Below are 20,744 nucleotides of genomic sequence, written 5' to 3'. Positions count from 1 at the left end.
GTCCTTGGTCTGATATTCTGAATGAACCCTCACTTGCTGCCTGTGAATGGAAAGAACGACGTGAATAGAAGCTATTGGTAGCTTTTCTTTTTCAGAAAGAGTTTCTTGAGCTGCACAGAGATCATCTGTATTTTATGGCACTGATGTGCAGGTTTGAACAGCTTTATGCTGTACACTGAGCTGACATTGACAGCCTGCAGGTCCAGTGGGTCCTGGGTCTGGCTGTTCATGTCAGCTTGTTAGAAAATATCCCAGGTTTCATGTGTAGCAAAAAATAAAAAGTATTTATTCAAATATTGTTCTAGTTCTAGTTAGTAAGTTAAGTCCAGCAGCCTGTTCCCCTGAACTAGTAAATACCACCACTTTGACAGTGCTCTTGGCATAAAATAGCCATGGCAAAAGTTACCTTCCACATCCCTATGAAATGCCACTGGACAGCATCAGGTGAGAAAGCATCCAAACAGGACCGAATGCAGTGTTAGAATGCGCCGCCGGACAGCTGGACGGCTTCTGTTGCATTTCATGTGGATGTGACAAGTACCATCTGGTCGCGTTCTCAAGAACAGCATCATATTGAAACACAATTAGTTCCTTTTTAACTAAAACTTGAATAGTTAAATAAAATAATGTATTTGACAATCACTGCACACACATTTAGGAAGACTTAAATAGTTAAGAAAGAAAAAAAAACAGATCACCAGTTGCTTCAGAGTTCTTCACACCTACAGAAAAATTTGAGAGTTTTAACAGCTACTAAGGCACACTGAGTTTCCTTCCCTCTGGTATTTTCTAAAATAACAAAGGAAATGATATTAATTCCTTATATGGCATGACAGCATTTGTATACCTTCTAAACGCTGTATAAATAAATGTCCATCTATTTCTTTAATCCTTGTATTTATCTGTCTCTGCAGTTTCCCTTAACAGATTTTTCTTCCACTTATTGGAAACAACTCAAACAACGTCCACATAACACAAGAAACATTGTGATTTAATTATTTAAACAGCCATTTCCTTCATTTTCCTAAACCAGCCTTCAATGAAACACTTCAAAGCTGTTAATCTTCCCATGTCCTCTCTTTTGAAAAAGGCCTTGAGTGAAGAAACACAGCAGCCATCCTTCTGTAAGAGTAGAGCAGGAAGTCCATTAACAAACAGCAGGGGCCACACCGAGTGGCAGAGCCCTGGCACTTGATGAAGGCTGGAGGCTCAGGAGCCGACAGAGGCTTGTAAATATTTTAGTGTGTCTAATGAAATGTTTCCCCTACTGCACTGTAAAATCTGACAAGTTGATCTTACTTAAAATAATCTTGAAAACTGATTGCTTTGAAAAAGTAAAGTAAATATAAATATTAATGTTAAATATTATTAAATGTTAATAGTATCTAATTGTTAAGTTTTCTTTTAACTTTCTCATATTTACTTAATTTTGTGAAGTTGTTGCAACTTAAAAATGACAACTGACATTACCTTGTTTTTTGTTAGTGTTAGCAACTTCTGTAAATCAAGTAAGTCTGACTTGACTTGATCATGACAAAGGATTTGACGTTGAATAAAGTCAGGAGATCTGTGAGTTCTGCTTTCTTAACATATATACAAATATAAATTGATTGATTATTATGCAACATCTTGTACTTGGTTTACTGAACTTGCTAAAAACTAGAAAAATTGATTAATTAAACCTGTCATTTTTAAGTTGCAATAACTTCAAAAAAAAGAAAGTAAATACAACTAAATTTTTGATAAAAAAAAAATAGATATTAAATTAACATAAATTAAGACTAATTGTTTTAATTACTTACTTTACTTACATTTTCAGGGCAATTGTTTACCTAGATTTTTTTTTAAAGTAAAATCAACTTGTCAGATTTTGCAGTGTGCCCATGCTCTGTCTGAAGGACAGAGGTCAAAGGTCAGGGTCAGATGAACCTCTGGAGCTCGTCGGAGGTTCAGTGTCTGGCTTAAGGACATGTCAGCATGGTGCATGTTCATCAACACAGGAGATTTTAAATGGTCGTTTCACCTAGTTAAACCCATCATATGGAAGTTAAGGCCCATTTTACTTAATGGCTTCTAATGGTATTACTTAAAGATATAGCAGAATGCCAGATTAATAATTTGTTGTATAATCATTACGTGCACTACAATGACAAATCTACACTATAAAGATAAAATATGGTCTTAGCCCAAAAAAAGCATCTGATGTCCTTGAGGTGGCTGGACTTCTCCTTCAAAGGTTTTGCGTATGAAGTTCAGAGTGTTAATAGCAGCAAACAACTACTTGTTATGTTATAGTGGAGTTATGGCATCCTGAGCAGAGAATGAAGACCTGCTACATCTGTGTGTGTTTTAATCATCAGAAGAGTCTGGCCATCCTCTGGCATATAATAACACTGCGACAGGTTCTGTCTGGAGGCATTCTCAGCTGACGTCATCCAGCGACATGTCATGCAAACACAAAAGGTGGTTTTTGGATTCTGGATCTTACGCCAAAATCCCTGCAAAAGTAGTGGTATTTGAGGAGTTTGGAATAAGAACGGGCCGACTCTAATGCATACACAAGTGACACAACAAACAGTCCTACCAATGGTGTCACACTATTCTCCTGATATACAGGTGGAAAGGCAAGATATTCTGTGATGCGCCAACAAATGCAGTGAAGAAGAAGACACTAAGCAAAATCATGCATGTTAAAAAAGCTGGTTTTAAAATACTTTTAAAAAATCATCTTTACAAATGTTTTTGGGGGAAGGAAATGCATTAAACATATTTGTTAGAACTAAAGGATAAATATATGCTTTTTGGTGGCACAAAGCATTTAAACAACTTTTGTTGCCACAGTGCACCTTAAAGAACTCCCTGTGCTGAACCAACAACGGGACGTGCCGGCTCCTGAGTTTCAGCAGAATAGGAACTCCACAATCCCTGACCTACTGGGGCAAAGTTTGAGGCTGAGCTCCGGCACCAAGCCCGTGGGCCTCAATCTGTCTGACTGACACTTAGGTGAAAGGTAAGATGAGGAAACGTCCTGAAATCAATATCCTCTTTGTGTCGACGGCTTGCCTCCTCCACCGGAATCCAGACATGTTAAACCTCTGAGCAAAGAGGGACTTGAGCAGATTTAGCAAACTGCTGCTAAATTATGCTGACAAAGAGAGGCCTCTGTAACATGAGTATTCAAAAGCACCTTAAAGAAACATGTTAATGGAAATGAATGCATTGAATTTATGCTTCCATCAGCTCACTCAAGTCATGCCAACTTATTTTTGTCCATTTTTAGATCTACATCAAATGGAATTCATTGACTTTAAGCAATTATCAATGCACTTTAAACCATTAACATGCTATTGGTCACCACTTATGAACCTTTCTTAAGTTTGCCTTACTTCACAGAGGAATGAGTGATCAATTTTTCTATTGACAGTATCTACCAAACATCTAGTTCGTGTGAAATTGACAAACTGAGTCAGATGCTGTCACGGAGGACAAATGGTAATATAATAAATATCTTGTGAAAGGGAAGTAAGTGGGCTGAGCCATCTGTTACAGCAGGAACAAGCTTTGGCTCAGACGTCATGTGTTTGCAACATTTACAGCCGCTTATCAAATCTACATAATGGAGAGACCCTCCACCTCCAGGTAAGCTCTGTCTGCAGTCCTCTCAATGTAACACATTATCTGGTGACATTGGGGGAGGAAAACTGCAAACACAGAAGGAAATCCATGACAACACGCACTTAAATAAACCATAATTTAGCTTGATAGTTGTAGGAAGTGTGTGTCTGTATGTGTGTTTGTTTGTGTGTGTGTGTGTGTGTGTGTGTTCGTTCATAATTGCCCTGGTGATTACCATGAAACCTTAGAAGGCCGGTTGTTGTATTACTTCCTTCCTTCTCTGTTCCTGGAGACTAACACTAATGACTAACATTTACTGATGAAATTACACACAGACACACACACACACACACACACACACGCACGCACGCAAACTGTGGAACACATAATTACAGAGACTTGAGCATGCACACACTGAAGCACACACTGGAAATACACCGATTTAAACCTACAAACCAGTGAGTGCATCCAAATGAAACAGAGAAAAGAGCACAGTGTTGACATAGTGACATTAAGCACCCTCTAAACCTAACCTGAATCTTTTACCTTAAAATTCCAGTGTGTAGGCTATAGGGGATATATTGGCAGAGATTTTATGTAATAAGAAAGATTTATTTGGTGTAAAATTACCTAAAGATACAAATCATGTTTTTTTTTAACTTAGAATGAGCTGTTCATGGGCCTCATTTGTGTGTTTCAATAGTTTTTGGACAACAAAGACACCCCATGAATCAAAGGAATAAGCTTTTTGGGGCTTTGGCTTAGCAGAAAAATGTTGGAATTGTAGCCCACATTTCTGCAAAGCCATTTACATATCTTAAAAACATTTCCATTTGTCATTGGAAGATGGAGGTGATGGTGGATGGCGAGATGTTTGCCAAGCTGCAGACACTGTTTGAGACCAACAACAACTAAAACCGTTTTAGTCATTGCTGCCTTTTCGTGGCTTTTTAGCCACCGAATGTGGGTTTTTTTCATAACCCGTCACTGTTATTTCAGCAAGGATGATGCCATGAAAAAAATGTGTTTTTTACTTATGAAGTGGTTGGTACTTTAACAAGATCCCTGCATTTCCTGCTGGAATAGTGCCAAAAAAGTCCGTAACCAAGTGGTATTAGTACCTAAACCTATACACACATAAACCAAAGTGTTTACAACCTAAAGAAACTTTAAGTTATAACATATCCGCTACATAACAAATGTAACACATTAACACAAATTAACACATTTTTAGTAGTACAGAGCACACACACACACACACACACACACACTGGAAATGCAGACGTCCTTCACAAAACTGACCGCCACCTGCCTGGCCCTGACCCTTCCTCTCCTGCTTTACAATGCAGGAGGAGTGTTAAATTGCCTTGACCCCTCGTTCAACTCAGCCAAATTGATCCCGAGGAGTGAGATGGATAGGATGGCAGGCGAGCTGACAGACTGACGGGCGAAACAGAGTTCAGTTAACATTGTGGTTTCCTTCTGGTCAAGGTAGATCAACAAGTTAGTGGTAAACTATCAGCCTACTGTCACCACTTTGTTTTATAGCAGAGGAAAAAACAGACTGGAAGTGAATGGCTTGAAGTGATACAGAAAATTGGTCTATTCTTGTCAAACACACACAAACAGGTGACTGTGAAAACTTTGTAATTTCTTTCTTCACATAAAAAAAGGCTGTGATCAGTCTACAGACCATCATGTAAGCTCACAGAACAACTTCCCATTTTAGAATAATGAACATTTAAGAAACACATCAAATGTTATTCAAGTTATTTTTCATCATCACTTTTTATTTAAGTTGTCAAAAATACAAACTGAGCCTAAGGCTGTAATAGCGCCAATATATATATATATATATATATATATATATATATATATATATATATATATATATATTTTTTTTTTTTACAAAAAACCACAACATAAGTAGACGTTGCTATCCAGTTGAATTTAATGTTGTAATGCCAGGTGACCAAAATTCACTGTCAGATCAATAGCCGATGCCAATGTCACTTTGTCATAGAATACTGATGACAGATAACATTGATATTTTGTTAGAATTTATGTTGTATTAAGTAACCAAAATCCAACGTCTCATGCCAGTGACATCAAGATTTTGTCATGAGATATGACGAACAAAACCCAACATCTGTAAAACGTCATGATGTTTAAATCCACACAACAATACATTCTGATGTTGTTAGACATTTAAAACATTGTCAATCTAATTTGTATACCAATCAAAATCAAACATCTGTCCAATGAAAGAGTCCAATATCTTTCTGACGTCATAATGATGTCCGTTGCCAGCTGGGTTGCTTATTGTAGCCTAGCATCCACACTACCCCGCGAATTCAACCACCTAAAATTGAGAACTTTGAAAAAATTGCTGGCGTAGATTTAGTTTGAAAACTTCAGGATGACGTTTGAGTCTAAATGCTCAAAAAACAGAATTTTGAAAATGATGACGCAGACCTCCATGTTCGTATTCTGAATACGTACTTGTTTATAAAAAGTCTAATTTCATCACACCTTTTTGGTGGATCTACACTAAAAAAGTCTATTTCTCACACCTTTTTGGTTGATAAATATTCTAAATATTGCTTTATTTTACTGCAGGTCAAGAATGATACTCAAGCTCTTAAAAAGACTGATAAAACCTGCAGGCACGATGCCTGGTTCTGTGATTTGTAAAATAAATGTCTGTGACACCTCTCTGGCATTTTTCTTCTTTTAAAGGAAGTGGGAGGAGAGCAGAGCGGAAAAGAAACTGGAGTAACACCTGTTTGAGTAATCCATGGCTACACCACAGTTTCCCAGAAATGCTAAAATATCATCCCATACTTTCCTCTCTTTTTTTCCCACTCCTTTCCTCCTTAGCCCTGCCTTGCACAGCCCTCGGGCTGGATAATAGAGAGCTGAGAGCGACAGCTGCACTTTAACTGCCCCAGGAGGGGGCATCGAGGGGCAGGACTGCTGGAGAAAGGGGCAGTGAAAAGGAAATAAAGAACTGAAAATACATTCTTTCCAAATTAGAAGGAGGGAAAGCATGTGAGTCAAAAGGTCACAGAGCTCGCACCTCACCTGCGAAGTCACCCCACCCAGTGAGCAGGATGTGAGAAAAGCAGGATAATGTTAATTACAGAGTGTGAGGAATGTGCAAGCGCCTGTGAGTGCTTTGTCAAAACACTTAACATTTATCTAAGACAACAAAAATGTCCTAATGTCTTTAAAGACCGGGTATATGAAATAAAGCAGTTTCATGTTTGGCAAGTCCTCTAGTTATTGGCTCTCTTTTAAAAAGTGACATCATTTGTTTAATTTTGTGCCATGAAACATTTAACCAGTACTGTCTACTGGATAATCTGACATAAACTGCATTAAAAAGCAATCTTTTGATTGTGAAACCACTCTTTAAAGCAGGCAGTAATGTCTTAAGAAAACATCTGACTCCCAATACAAGGAAAACAATCATAGTGTGAAATATTGTGTTTCATTCTGTTGCCTGATTAATACTTTTGATACTTTAAAGGAACATTTCACCCCAAAATCAAAAATACTTTTTTCTCTCACCTGTAGCACTATTTTATTATTATATTATTTTATTTTATTTTTATTTATTATATTATTTTAATAGAATGGAATCAGATGGCCTTGGCTTGTAGTGCTCAAACAACCAAAAAAAAACAACCAAAAAAACTACATTTGAAAACAGCAATGTCCCTTTTCAGAAATTGGTTACTCAAGATAATCTACAGACTATGTCAAGCTTTTGCCAAGTCCAGTCAGACAAATGGTGAAAAACGTCTTTTTCTCCGAGAAACTCAGTGAGTGCACCTCTTGTTCTCATTAAATTGTTGGTATCAACTCTATTACTGAACAGAGGGACGGTGGATGGATCAAACAAACCCAGGACTGTCATCCTGGCGATTGGTGTTGGCTTCCTGTCTGAATGTGATGTCTTTACTCTACACAGTACCATGTTCCTCTTTTGCCTAAACCATACAAGCCTGCATATGCATATGCAACATAACCATGTGGAGCATCATTCCACCATTTGCATTTGCTGACGTCACAGTAGGGGTATCCAAGATCATCAACAACCGAAGCAGAAGGATACTGAGACTAAATGATTAGGACGTGTTGGTTTATTCTTGATTTTGGTATTTTTATGGGATTTGTTTAAATTTTGAAACATATAAAGTAACGCCAGCCTTATCCTTTTAGTACAATTTGCTGCTAATATTTCTACTAAAATGACATCTTGAATACAGTTTTTACAGGACAAAATACCACAATGGAAAGTATTATTATAACTTTTGCTTAAGTAAATCATCTGAATATTTTCATCTGCAACTGAGATTACGTGGCTTTTAAATGAACTTAAATGGCCACACAGGAAGCTCCGCTCTAACAGGAGATGAACAGTCAGGGATGAGAGATTTGAATATTCCCCTTCATAAAAAAAATCCCTGAAAATCCTTCATCAGTGAGTAGAGTGCACTCTGTATAACCCTACTTCCAGGCTAGCCACAGGCCATCGATCTGCACAAAGGCCTTCTGGGGCCTCAAAGTAAGGCGGAGCCATGGAGAATGGATGAAAGCGAGGAGGAAGGAAAAGCGGGGGTGTAACAGACGTGAGTCCCAACCACCAATGAAGGGCAGATTTCATGCTGTCTGAGAAGCAGAGTGGACAGAGTGAGGAAACACTTTGAATCTGCATGCGTGTGAATGTGTGCCTCCACGTTGTGTGAGTTTGTGTAACCCCTGAGTGTGTGGGAGTAACTGGAAGTGTTGAGCTGAGCCACTGAAAGGTGTCAAATGTTTTTGTGTGAAGTAGAGGAGGGATTAGCAGCAGGACAATGCAGGGCAGTAATCCCTGTTTTTCCATTCCTTCCTCCTTCTCCCGCCGTCCTCCCTTCGTTGCTCCCTGGCGAGGTTCCTTTTCTTTCTGCCATTGCTTTTGCATTTACAACCGAGAGAAAGTTGAATGACAATGACAGAGAAACTGACTTAAATTGAGGGAGGTTATCAGAGGGTGTAGGGTGCATTTGTAAATGAAAAGATAACAAGATGCTTAGCCATTATGAACCTGACAATTAGAGGCAACCGCCGATCCTCAGCTGCCGTTGAGAATCTTTGGCTGACCTTCACCTGGCACCCTTAGCACTAGTCAGAGTCCGTTAAGAGATTTAAGTGTGAAAAATCAGCAGTGGAGACAGAGAAAAAAGAGAAAGACAATCAAATCCACAATTTCACCCACTAATATATTATATATATATATACATATATAAAGTCATTTTTATAAAATCGTTATAATTTTTAGAGGTTTTGAAGAGTTAAATGTGAGACTCTGTTGCTTTTATAAAGTTTAGATAATTCCAAATGTAATATTTTGGGGTTATGGAATGTTGGTCTGACAAAAGAAGCTATTTTAAGACATCAACTTGAGTAATGAAAAAATGTATGGGCACTACCCACTACTCACTGACTTTTTATTGACTAAATGATTCATAATTTAACTAAAATCGTGATCACATAAACTAACGACAATAGTGGTAGTCCTACACTACATACATGATTAGTAATTTAAATATTTTTGCCACCATGAAAGAGATTATGTGGAGGAGACCAGTGCTGGAGTGACAACAACTTGGCATTGATCTGATAAAGCCTGAGCAGCTGGGGTTATGGGTTGCATCGTGAAAAGCAGCCTCTCAGGGAGTTTTGCTGCACACCCTTGAGTTTTGTGGTTAACCTCACTAGTAGTTGTTCACTCATGCAAACTAGGAGGCAAATCATTATACTGTTTGACTGCTGGTCCACTAAAAACGTATACATACAGTATACTCTTTTAGCAAGTTTTGGATGTATGGGTGTTGGGTAACTATTCCTAAAGGTTTACTTTGAAAAGAACGTGGCCAATTACACCCTGCTAAAACACACAATGTTGTAGAAAAGTTGAGGTGTGATCTCTGCACTGCTGCTGTAGGTCTTGTGTTTGCAGAGAGATAACACAGGAGTGTTGATGAGAGTACCAGGCCAAATGTTGTGGAAAAGCATCACCTCCCAGTGCGAAGAAAAGGAGGTTGGTGGGGTTAAAGGTCAGGGGCTTCCTGCAGGCTGCGAGGCGGTGTTTTCCTGTGGTTCATTCAGTGTGCCGCTGGTAAGGGAGGCAGGGGTCACTGTGGGGTGAAGAGGGTGGCTTTTGAGCTGACTGAACAAAAAGAATCAGACAGGGAGACAGGCAAATAAAGGTGGTGGCTGCTCTGTCGAGGCTGAGAGGAGCTGAATAGAGTCTAGTCTATTTTAGTTTATGTGACAGGGATATAAATGTGCCCGCTAAGGATAATTTAAGTAAATAGAATCTAATTGTCACATTAATGTATGCAGAGAAACTCAGTGATCCTAAGCTTATTCTTTAAAAAACACTAATTAAAACACTTGTTGTTGTTGTTGCTCCTTTTAATTGGGAGTTACATGAGAAAATCTCTACCAATTTAAACTTGGTACAGATTTTATTTGAAGCAATATTTTGGTCCAGTTTGGAGAAAAACTGGAACCTGATGGACACTGCTACCCACCACTAAATAAATATGGCTTCCAATTGCTGCAAATTGATTTACATGTTTTATCTTGTTAGATATAGACCTTTTTTTACATCTACTCTTGTAAAATGTATGCAAAAAATCCTTCCAAGGCTTGTGCTGTTTATCTCATTCCAGAGCAGCAGACTTAATGAACCCAATCAGCATCATAGGACACACCTGGGTTTGGTGTGCTCCATGCCCATATCAGACGGATCAGCGGTCTGTGCTGGCAGACCTCCTCGCCACACCTTTTCTTTTGTGCATTTTGTTTCTCTTTTCTTTGTTTTTGCAGCACAGCACCCTTATAGTACATTTTTACTCATCCACTCCCAACACTACTGACTGAGAAAATCACTATCCATTTGTTTGACTTATTTGAATACTTTTGCTAAATAAATCCCTTTATTTGCTTACTCACCCATGTGTCTCCCACTTTTTGTCCAGTCTAAGAGCCAGGCTGTGACAATGTGTTAGTTGAATAAAAAGCAGATTAGTGCTGCAAAGTTTTCTTCAAAGCGCAGTAGTAGAAATACATTTCCATAGCTTTGATCATTAGACCATGATGTGTGCTGAACTCAGGTCAAAGATTCTGTTCTCTTATTTGGTCCTCAAAACAGCATTAACGAGAACTTGCGTGCAGTATCTCACATCAAACATTTAGTTTGTGTTTGAAAAAGAGGTGTAAGTGTCAAAACTAGAATATTCTGTAAATTTACATGATGTTAGAAAAAGTCAAATTGTTGTTAATCCAACTGATCGAGCTTTTCTTTCACATGTACGCCTCAATGAGACCTGAACTGGCCTAGGCATTCTGCACATGCCCCTAGTCACTGTGCTGGGCTTTGACCTGGAAGTTGAAAAGAATTCATTCATAAAAGAAAGCTGTGAAAAACAAAATAAAAAGAAGAATGGAAGTAAGCAAAACAGGACAAAAGTAAAAGTAGAGTATTTATGAAACATACAGTGCCAAAAAGTTCTCTCTGTTGTCACCGTTTGACATGCAACCCATTTGCCACTTGCTAGCTTGTTTGGTATGTAACTTAAAAGGTCAACCAGAAGAAAGCCAAATAGCAACTAACTGAAAGGGCGCATATTGCCACTTACTGTGGGGAGTCGGACAAACTCCCGTCAATAAATCGATTCTGTGCTTGTATACTGGGACAAGGACAGTCGTCCATTTAAATGGGATAATCAAGCTTTAACTGCAGCTTGACTTAACTGTGCATGTAAACGTACTGACTTGCAACATGATGGCCTATGACACTTTCTAAAACAGCAGTAGACTTCCTAATCTGATCACTTTGTCACACCCCATACCTTTATCAGAAAACCTTACATCACTGACTCGGCTCAAACATGGCACTCAAAGGAAGGACTGACTGAATAAACTCAGCCAGACCTCAGTTCTAAGACTTTGTATATCATGACGGCAAGAACATTCCCTCCTGCTGTCAGTACATCTGTCTACATTCTTACACAGATTAGCCACAGGCCATAGCCTCCCCATTGTGTAACACACAGGAGGAGTAAGATTAATGTTGTGAAAGAGTGTCAAAACAGACAACTGGTTTGCAGTAAAGTAAGAGCTGTACTCAATGTACTTTTTCATTCTTTGCGGTGCAACGTTACAAAACAAGACCTTTTCACTCCTGGTTCTTTCACCATAATTCTCCCCATAAGCATTCAAGACAATTTTAACTCAGCGGGAGAGAGCAGCTTTCAAGAAATATACATAAAAGTTATTTGTATGACTGATTTTTCTGCATGGAAATCAATAGACTGGAATAATCATTGTCAAAATAGTTTCTAGTTTTCCCCATAGATGTGAGTTATGCTTATTTTGTTATTTTGTGTACAGTTTGACTTGGATCCACACCACGACCAGCAATCCTGTACATTTAGACTACCAGCTGGTTTTATTGTACTTTCTTTCCTTTCAAACCCGTAAAGACAAAAAATATTGCTGGTGATAATGTCATGTAATAGAGGCTGTGTTTAGACCATCCACAGTTTGGTTCATTTTATCAGTATGAGTCAGACAGTATTAGCATTAAGCATGAGTGTTTTTCTGTTTTCACTGATTTCAACAGTGGTTAAGCATTTGAAGTTTACCAAATATAACAATCAAACATACCTTTTTAACAGCATGTTTTACATCTAGATTGTTGAATTAAGGATTTACTTCAACCAAACCGGAGCTGGTGGTTGTTGGAACAGTGGACTCACTAACTAGATTACCAGCAAGAGTAACCAAGATGGTGTGGGTAAGTTTTATTTTGTCTTTGTAGAGGCTGAATGAGGTGTGTTTTGTGATGATTAAACAAGGTAATTAAGCCTTGTCAGTTTTCAATGCTGAGAGAAAGTTGAATTCAAAAGGATTACAGTGGTATTCATCTGTTTAATAAGGAAATCATTGTGAGAATATCAATTTTTGTAACATTTTGTGAGTTTCTATTGTGGCTTTATTAGTTTATTAGTTAAAAGCTGAAAGTTAGTAGTAGTTGTAGTTAGCGCTGCACACTGATACCATAATATACCCAGTGAAATTTCAGAAAAGTATGAATATTACATACCACCTAAGCCTAGTATGAAACTGTTTCAGCTGCTTTCATTAAATACTGAGCGCATAACAAGTGTTCTGGCAAGCTTAAAGAAAAAATTACAACAAGTTGTACTACCTGTACTATGACCAGTGGTATATATAGTTCACCTCAACATCCTTACATGTTACCTTCCCATTTGCACAAACAGGCTCTTAAGAGCAGGATTGAGGAAGATGAGGAGGTGTAGTTGGAGGAATGTGTGGAGTGCAGGTGGACAGGTTGGTGACATGCTGCTTGGAGGCCTGCGGGGTGCTATATCACACAGATATGGGGTTCGGGGCATAGGCAGAGGGGACAGTTTTGACAGGTTCAGTTCACACTCCTGCTCCCTCATGTCCAAGCTAAGCCAGTTAAAACTGAAAACATATCTTTTCCCCTCTCATATAAGCCCTCTAAAGTGGCATTTTTCCACATTCAGAGAGTTGGTAATTGCAGATGTAGTGTTTCTCTCTTTTCTTCTGCTATCCATATACACTCTATCACACCTCCTGTTCCTGTAAACTCAAACAGCAGACTTAATTTTTGTTTTTGTGTTTTTGTAGAAATATGTACTTTTTTTACATTCACTTTTGTAAAAGAAAAAAAAACGCCTACACCTAAAAAGGTGCAAGTCAAGTGGATTTGTACAGCAGCTCTTCATCATAGCTTCATCCACTCCAAACTGGCTCCAGAAAACCCACACTGTGAAATAAAACTGAAAAAAGTAAAGGAACACAGCAATCCCAACCCCAGACCATGAAGACCGTTCTTACGGACCAGTACAAAGTCCAACTCCAAAAAATACATGCTCAACTACACACACACACACACACACACACAGAGTAACACACTGTGAAACAGGATACTGACGGTCTTTGGATCTCAGCCAAAGCGAGAGGGTCTGAATGGTTCCTGGCACTGACAAACATTTTGCGTGCACTCCCACAAGGTCATGGCGTCTTTTTCTGCCTCCTCTTTTCATGCTTTATTCAGAATGCTTTTGCCACAAAAGCAAATTTGTCAGGTGTTTACAGTGTTACAATGATGCATGCTAATATAAAACGTTTCAAACAATAAGGTAAACAAATTTAAGAAATCCTTAGGCCTCAGACTGTTCGGACTACTCTGTTTTCAGCCCTTTTTTCTAGTTACGATACAAGCTGACATCAACATGTGTTTGTTTTATGGTAATCTACTCAAGGCACATTACTGCAAGTGTTTAAATTGGATAGCCTACACTGCTAACTAAAGCTACATGCAAATGTCAGCAAAACATGTAGTCTCAGATGCCATGTTGTTTATTTCTCCATGACTTCTGATCTAATTTGTGCTGAAATATGTCCATTTGTGTTTAGAATCTTTTATTTGTAAGGTCTCACAGGAGAAAGTGCTGCTATGCACAGTCATTTATCGCCCGCAAGTACACCGCTCCATGAAGCTAAATGCTACCTTCAGCGATACATTTAATCTTGGTAGCTAATGTTAATTTCTCTCTGATTTCAAATCATATTCCTCATGTTGGATTGTGTTAAGAAGCTCTTTATTGGAGATTTGAAATAAGTGCAACTGTACACAGCCATCATCAGGGACACATATCACATTATCCTGCTCAAACAATTTCAGTTGTGTTAAGCTGCTTTTATCTATGATTTTTAATGGAAGAAAGTTCTGTTTCACGGCTATTCCCTGAATTCAAGTACATACTTATCAGCGTACAGTCTGCATACATCAAACTTGATGTCGTACACAAGTTTATTGGATACAGGATTTCCAGCACAGACTGTATGTGGAAAATAAAGGGTTTTATAACAGTTAAAACGTGCAAACATGTTCTGTTGAAACCTTAAATGCAAGTATATACCTGAAAATTAGCATCATAAGTCCTCTTTAACTAAAACATCTTTAAAAATTGCTACTAAGTGGGCCAGCAGGGACCAGAAAATCAAGAGTAGGGGTTTAAAAGTTTACCTATGTAGTGCTTGAAGCAGGTGTTTACTTGTGATTCAATTACATGTAGAGTGCTGTTATTATTCATACTTACAGACTGATTGCGCACTTAAGTGAACAAATACAGCAGAAATGACCTGCATGTGTCTAAATATGGATGCATGAAGAGTGCTTGAAAAAGTTGAGTAATGCAGCACTGCAGTGATGATTCAGGGGGTGGAGAGACGAATCAAGCAACAGTGTCGTCAACAAACTTTGACTTTTTAGTGTACATGTGTTATGTGACGACCCCGCTGTGACCCCACTGGAGTGGAAGTGGTGTGGATCCATGTGACGAGCGGTGTCATAAACAAGCCACATACTCAGCACTGAGGTGTGATATAGCACGCTCTAGTCAGCCAGTGTATGCATGTGTGTTGAAAAATTCTCCTTTTTTACTCTGTATTTTTACTATGTATTAAGTTTTTGACATCAGCGTTCTTGTGATGTGTTCAGACACACAAGCATTAAAACCTTTGAAACCGAAGAAATTGTGTTTGGTTTCTTGAAAAAATAAGGGGGGAAAGGGCAATGAGCAAGAGGTGCCTCACAAGAATGTAAGCTTTGCTTCCTAATTTTGCAAGAAATTAGAAAACATTGACAAGAAATAACCTGAATATTAGTGTGCACAGAGATAGAATTATTAGAAATATATTTGTTTATTTTTAGAAATAGGTGAAAATGTCTAGAAATGTTACAGGAATATGTATATGTGAGTGTATGTTCTTTTCAGTTAATTTCCTCATTTTATATTTATTTATTTATTTTTAAACTTTTTTTTCTTATTTTCAGGTTATTTTCTTGTAAACCTTTGTGTCTTGATAAATTTCTTGCTAATTCTAAGTAGTGTTCAGCTGCTTTTGCCTTCTCCCCATGTTTTGCTCATGTATCAAAGGGTTAAGTCATTGTGTTTAAATATTCAGTTGTTTTCTGTGAATACACGTGAGTTGTGTTTAGCTGCATTCGCTAATATTACAGTTTGCTGCACCTTTACTTGTTGTGTGTACATACATAAAAAATGCGAAGCCTAGTTGGATTTCAACAGCCAATATTCCCCTCAGCATTGCTGACCTCATTGACATAAACTCTTTTTGCCGTCTCACTTTATAGCCTCATAAAGCAGAGTCGTGGCTTAGACTCTCCCATTGTTTGACTGTGTAAATGTTCTTTACTTTTCACCTTTGAAAACGACATCAAAGCAGTTCAGCATGCAATCTCTCTCATCAGCCGTTATCTGTGTAAAATCTACATGAAGCGGTCTGGAGCGACGGCAGCAGAGATGCTGCGCACTAACCTCCTCTGACATGCAAAAAAGAAACCTGGCTGACCTCAACTTGATCCTGCTGTCTGGAGCAACAGCAACTGGAGGAATAATGAGGAATAAAGCTCTTTTTACTGCCACACTGAGAGGAAGTCACTAAATGAGCAAGAGGGAGGGGAGCATTTAAGCCAGAGGCTATCTGTCTGTTTACAACCCCTCATATAAAAACAAGAAAGAGCCTGAGAGGAACAGTGCATTGGATGCCAGATAGCTAAGTGGTGGGTTAATGCTTTCTGATATGAAAACAGATGTCCCTCCTGTGTAGGTTGTGCACGTCTGTTCTTTGATAATGAGTCCACACCTCAAATCTTCAGTTCTTTGGTTCCGTTATAGTAAAATACAATGACAGCACAACAAATCTTGTTGCTTATCAAAGCTACAGGTATGTAAGGACAGGACCTTTCAGGCTTGACACTAGATAGATTCAAGCAATCTAATTTAATGCCTCTGCACCTGCGATAGCAGAAGCAGGATGCATTATGTTTTCGGGTTGCCATCTGTATGGATGTGAACACGATATCTCAAGAATACCTTGAGGAAATTTTTTTTGGTAATTTGGCAAAAAAAGTCAAGGTCACTGTGACCTTTTGTCTGTTTAGTTCTTTTGAATGCAATATCTCATGGAAGCCTTGAGGGAGTTTTCCCAAATTAGACACCAACGTCCACTTGGATTCAAGATAAAGTAATAAGAACCTGAAAGTGTTTTTGGCTATAACTCAAGGATTCATTTGCTTATTATGACAACATTTCACACAAGATCCGGGTAATTTTATACCCGGAAAGTCAGACTTTTTTGGCTTCATGCACCACTAAGTAACTTTCATAAGAATGAACACTGTATCCAGTTCTCTTTATACATCCATTAGTTGTGCACATCCCTGAGTTGCAAATTAACTAAAAAAAAAAAAGCACAACTGATCGCTGTTAAAAAATGTGACACACGGTTTTGTAACCGAAAAGAAGAATGTCACGCTGCCCTCTGCTTTGGTACTGAATGGCTGTGTGAACAAACCAATGCTTTTATTCTTTCTTGGGAGAATAGTCTCGAAATGCAACACGTGCTCTTTTGTGTCCTCAATAGTGCCCCTACTGGTAGAAATCACCTGTCAGGTGGGCATCATCTGTGCTAAAGTTTTTTCTTATTTTAGTTCAACTGAAAGTCTTTTAAAAAGGATTAAAAATATCAGTGTGTGGTGAGAATGTTTAGTCATGACCCTCCTGAACATCTGTGAAAGAGCTGATTGATTGAGTAACATTTTGCAGGGGCATGTTCTTTGTTACTTCAATCCCAGTGGCAACCTCCGAGACTAAAAAAAATGAAGCTAAACGAAATGCAAAAAACTTCAGATCATGGTTTACAGCCTGGTACAAGAAAATGTTTCGGTCTCAATAGCCAATTTTTATATAACTTGTGCATTTCCATTTTATTAAAGTCTAAAGTTTTGCATATCTAAGAGCAGTGTTTATTGAGTGACAGACTATCTGCAAGGCATTGCTACATTCTATGAGTCAGATCCACCTGTTGCTCCTACACAGCTCCACCCTCTTATCCAAATATGGTCACTTTTGGCTTCAAAAATCCAAGGTGGCGACCTCTAGGCTTCAAAATAGCAATTCACAATGGGCGACCTCCCAGTAGCTATGTCTAATAATTATATAGTCTATACTTTGATCAGATGTTCTGGAGTATCTTTTTCTAAGAGTCAAAAATCAGAGTATAGTTGGAAGTAGTTTTTGCCTCTGTCACATTCATTTCTCTTTGAACCATCAACTGACTACGTATGTGGAGGTGTGTTCTTTTGGGACTATGCTTTTACTGTTCCTCGTGTGAGGCTTAATGAGCCAATGCAGGGTTTGGAGGAATAAGGTTTAGGGATGTTTTAGGACAATAAAAGCCAACGCCGACAGCTAATTACAGAGGCTGGAATGGGAGTGTGGGTGTGCGTGTGTGTGTGTGTGTGTGTGTGTGTGTGGGGAGGGGGGTTCAATTCAGGAAGCACCACGGCTACGTTAGCCTGCTGTTCTCTTTCCGATTATGGCAGCAGCGGTAGGCTGGTAATGATGTAGCTGTGCTACAGCAGATGTGAGGCTGGCTAATGGTGGAGAGCTGCGGGGGATGACTTCAAAAGAGCTGCTGAGGAGTGTAGAGTGGTGTGGAGGCTGAGCTGAGAGGAGGGGAGAGGCTCCACTCTGGGCTTTTATGGCCAAACAAGAATGTTTGTGTAGTCTGGCTTGTTTAGTCCGGTCAGATAACAAGGTGCATTTGCAATAGCTCTGTTGGGACAAGTTCTGTTTGATGAACAGTCTGGTGAAGAAAGCGTGAGCAGAGGTCATATTTGGGGAAGATAAAACGTGCACAGTGTTGGTTTAAGTCGCTCAGAATTGCACAAGTTCACTGTTTTCGTGTGCTTAGCCATCATATTTATGTCACCACACTTACTTCACTTCATTCTCTAATTGACAAAAACCTTAATGTTGCCTTATTCTGACACATACATTGGGAGCAATTCAGAACTTTCTTGACTTGTTCAGGTATCCGCTGAAATAAAGAGTGCAGGAGAAGGGCATCAAACTGGAAACTGCCACCGGCAACTCTCGATACAAATTTGCATCTCCCATGATAGCGAGGGAATGGCTCACCCTACTTTCCCTCTGATTTGTTAGTAGTCATTGCATTTGTTGGTTGGATTGGTTAGGTTTCGGCAAGAGAGGAGTGAGATTGGTTAGGTTTAGGATAAAACTGTAAGGGTAACGCCCTGGCCACACTGCATATGTGAGCAGGCAACCACGCTAAACTGCTGTGGCTTGTTCACATGTGGTGTTTACACCGACAGCATTGTTGCTGCGGCGCTGCTGCAGAACTGAGTGCTGCTATGAGTACTATATTTTCATAATCACAAGCAAATATTCCACTCATTTGGTGCAGGAGTGAGGCTCAGATCTGATTAAGTAACACCTCATTGACAGCCTGTCACTCAAGTGGCCCCACCCTTGAATATGCATAATTTTAAGCTTTTACAAAATGTAAACAGGTTAGTTATATAAAAAGTCACCTCCCATACAGTTGTCATGAATGGCTCAGCCCACAGTGAAAATTTTAATTGAGATATTATCTACCTGCACAGGCCTTTCAAGTCGAGCCTATGTGCTGTGTTTGTCTGTGTGTGTGCATGAGTGTGTAATTGTGTTTGGGGCAAGATGAGAGTCTAGAAAAACTATTTGCTGAGGGGAAGGCTTCTAATCTATCATGTTACATAATACTAATCTTAATTTGAAACCCAAACTGAAATATTACGGGTGGATCAGTGTTGTTATTTCTCTCCTTGTCAATTTTTGTGGTCCACATAAGCATAAGTAAGAATGAACACACACACAAACACACAAGTGTAGACACACTCTAATGCATCCACTTAACATGAAACAAACACTTTGCTTCCTCCTCTTCTTTCTCTCTCTTCTCTACATGCACACAGACTCACACACACCCGCGCACACACACACACGCACACAGAGCCTCCGGGCCAGCCTAAGCAGGACAGTTGCTGAGGTAATGGTCCTCGGGGAGAGGCAGTCGTTCTCCCCTGAGCTCCTCCTGCATTATTGAAAGGCCAGTTCATTCATGTCAACAGGAACTTCCTGCCTGCCTGAGCAAGTGTAAGGGATACACAGAAGGACCTGTCCGCTTGCACACTCAGTAACCCGAGAATGCCAAGGCCTGGCTAAGAGGAGCCGCCACATCCGCCACGCTGAGGCAAACTGAGTCGGGTGTACGTGGGTTGCGTAACCCACCGGGACCTGAAACAGACAGCAGCAACAATAAAGTGTTTCAAACTTGGTCTGCTGTGATTAGCGATCAGGAAGCTGAGAAAACTTAAAGGAGGGTTTAGTTCACGGGCTTTTCAGGGATTTTGTGAATGGATAGTTGGTGGTTCACCACTCTGTGAGGAAGGATTACATGCTTTTAGAAAAGAACAATAGCTGATGCAGCCCCATTCTGAACCCTAAAACTAGTCTCAGAGCTCATTAGTCCACTCTCTAATCAAAATTTACATCCTTAGAATTTAATCTAAAAACCTCAAACCTTAATTTTGACAGTGCAAACTACAATACAGATAACACCATAACTATTTTAACAGTTCTGGTGCAACCAAACGAAAGAGTAACTTTATTCTTATTCTCCATCTGTTCTAATGAACTGTTTTCAAGTTTGTGTCTGAGTCTGCCCCGGGCGTTTTATCCTGAGAACTCAAGGTTTGCAGACAGTTCACATGCAGATTTGTGGCTGAGCAGGCAGAAACTACATTTCTAAGATAAAGCCCTCACTGGGGTGAAAATATCCCTTTCCTATTGGAATAACATAAAAACAAGCTTGCTTCAGTGATGCTTGCCCCTGAATGGCCGCATTTGTTGTTTGTCATGTGAATGGTTGTGGTTAAATTTGGCTTCCCCTCTGCATCCCATGACATCCTCTGAGAGTAGGCAATTGGGGCTGGGAGAGAGAGGCTGTTCACTGATGAACATAAAGATGTTTCTGATTGCGGATAAACTGACAACAACAACTCATGTTAGTGCTGGGCAAAGGCAAATCAAATATCCGGAGAGGGGATCCATATATTGACACTCATCAGTGTCAGGATGTGACGGCTGCCT

Source organism: Plectropomus leopardus, chromosome 11 (genome assembly GCF_008729295.1).
Source record: "Plectropomus leopardus isolate mb chromosome 11, YSFRI_Pleo_2.0, whole genome shotgun sequence".
Taxonomy (NCBI): Eukaryota; Metazoa; Chordata; class Actinopteri; order Perciformes; family Serranidae; genus Plectropomus; species Plectropomus leopardus.
Note: the sequence above shows the minus strand (reverse complement) of the source record.